Source organism: Trichechus manatus, unplaced genomic scaffold (genome assembly GCF_000243295.1).
Source record: "Trichechus manatus latirostris isolate Lorelei unplaced genomic scaffold, TriManLat1.0 scaffold00020, whole genome shotgun sequence".
NCBI classification, from domain to species: domain Eukaryota; kingdom Metazoa; phylum Chordata; class Mammalia; order Sirenia; family Trichechidae; genus Trichechus; species Trichechus manatus.
This window is the reverse complement of record NW_004443956.1, coordinates 3,857,789-3,860,398: the sequence shown is the minus strand read 5'-3', so window position 1 is coordinate 3,860,398 and position 2,610 is coordinate 3,857,789.

Sequence of the window (2,610 nt, the reverse complement as noted above, 5' to 3'; positions counted from 1 at the left end):
TGGAGGCTGTGGTAGTTGTGGTCCATTAGTCCTTTGGACTAATCTTTCCCTTGTGTCTTTGGTTTTCTTCGTTCTCCCTCGCTCCAGACAGGGTGGGACCAGTGGAGTATCTTAGATGGTGGCGATATAAGCACCCAGCCCTGCCATTTTCTAGCTATGTGTTGTCGGAAAAATTACTTTATCTTTCTGAACCTCAGCTTCTTCCTCTGATCATAATAATGCTCATTTCTACTTGTGGAATTGTTGCAAAGACAAGCGAGAGAACACACACATGCTGGCTGGGCACATATTAAAACCTCAATAAATGGAAGCTATTATTATTGTTAGTATACACTGTCTTAGTTTAGCATGTAGAAGTAGATCTTATAACAAGAATTTGAGTACGAGTAGTTTATTTGGGAGGTGATCACTAGAAACATCCATTTGGGAAATGAGACAGGGAAGGCAAAGGGCTAATCTAAACTGTGTTATCAAGCCAGCTACCACTCTGGGCACCTGGAGCTTAATCTCGCTGGGGAACTCTAGGAAGCGGTGTCCAGTATACACCCCAGAGTTATTCCACCCAAGGGGCAAGGGGACTGGGGTATTTAAATACTAGCTCCTGCCAGTCATGGTGGGAAGTTGATCTGAGGGGGTGGGGGACATTTCCTCTCTGGCACTTTAGGTCAGAGCAGGGTGTGGTAGCCAGAGAAAGCCCTCAGGCAAAGAGATGCCGGTGCTGACCATTGGAAGGCCGGCTGGTTAATATATCATATAATGTATACATAAAAAATGAGTACTTATTTAAAATTTAAAAAATTTATTAATTTTCCCTATTTATATAGTTTTCCCACCACCTGTCAGTTTGTCCTATTTTGGTAGCTTGTGTGTCGATGGGATGCCGGAAGCTGTACCACTGGGGTGTTTCAAATACCGGCAGGGTCACCCATGGTGGACAGGTCTCAGTGGAGCTTCCAGACTAAGACAGACTAGGAAGAAAGGCCTAGCAATTTATTTTAAAAAATTAGCCATCAAAAACGCTATGAATCTCAACAGAATCTCCTTTGATATAGTGCTAGAAGATGAGCCTCCTAGGTTGGAAGGCACCACACAATAGCTGCAAGAATGGACTCAGACATACCAACGATTGTGAAGATGGTGCAGGACTGGGCAACGCTTTGTTCTTTTATACATGAGGTTGCCGTGAGTTGGAGCCAATTTGACAGCAACTGGCAGCAATATAATTTTTAATTTAATTATTTTTATAAATTTAATTTTGTTTTTTGTATTGAGTTTTATTATTTTATCCTATCATGGTAGGAGAGCAGATAAACAACTATGGTGGCCTTAGTTGAAATCTGTTTTTGCCCGTCAGTAGCCAGTCCACTGGGGGAATTATTCCTTCCTCTCTTGAAGTCAATGTGGTTTCCTTGGGGAGGTCGCCCTCTGCCCCTTCATTCTCACCATCTAGGGTGGGCAGATGACCCCGACCAATTGGACACAGAGTGGTTGGTTTAGGGATGAGAGTTGGTCTCAGGACTTAGCTGGCACTCGTGGGAGTGACACTCTCTCTTTTGGCTGGGATGCTGAGCTGGTAGATGTCTGCAGGAGGTGGGGACAAATGTGCTGTTGTCAGGGCAGAAGCCTGCCTGGCAGTGAGCACAGACGAAAGCACAGCCCAGACTTAGAGACAAGCCTTCCTGATATTTGAGCTACCAGGATCCAGTCATGTTCAACTCCTGGACTTTTCCAATAAACAAGCCAATGAATTTCCCTTCTTGTTTTAAAGCCACATGGACTTGGATTTCTGTCACTTGCAACCAAAGCTGTGTTATTGAAACAGTATTGCCTCTGTTATTCTGATGTACAGTCTTTCCCCCCACAGTCCTTGATGTCAAGGCTTCTCATTCAGCGTGAGTCCATACCCTGCCTTGCCTGGACCCATGTTCCTAGCTATACTGGGTTGTATTCTCGCTTTGCACTTACTAGCTAGGAGCACGTTATAACTAGGGCCTAAGTTTTCTTGTGTGCAAAATGGAAATAAAAACCCTTTGTCAAAGGGTTGTTAGGAAAATGAAATGAGGTAACGCACGTAGGGTGTTAACATGGTTCCATCTTAAATACTCAAATTTCCTTATCTTATTACTGTTATTGTTGTATGGTACCAATGGTTAAAAATCTCAGCTGCTACAGCATCATCCTAAATGGAGAGACTTTGAAAGCATTTCCCTTGAGAACGGGAACCAGACAAGGATGCCCTTTATCATTACTCTTATTCAACATTGTGCTGGAGGTCCTAGCCAGAGCAGTTAGGCTAAAAAAGAAATAAAGGGCATCCAAATTGGTAGGGAAGAAATCAAAGTATCTCTATTTGCAGATGATATGATCTTATACACAGAAAACCCCCAAAGAATCCACAAGAAAACTACTGGAACTAATAGAAGGTTTCAACAAAATTTCAGGATACAAGATAAACATACAAAAATCAGTTGGATTCCTTTACACCAACAAAGAGAACCTCGAAGAGGAAATCCCCAAATCAATACCATTTACAACAGCCCCCAAGAAGATAAGATACTTAGGAGTAAATCTAACCAGAGATGTAAAAGACCTATACAATGAAAACTACAA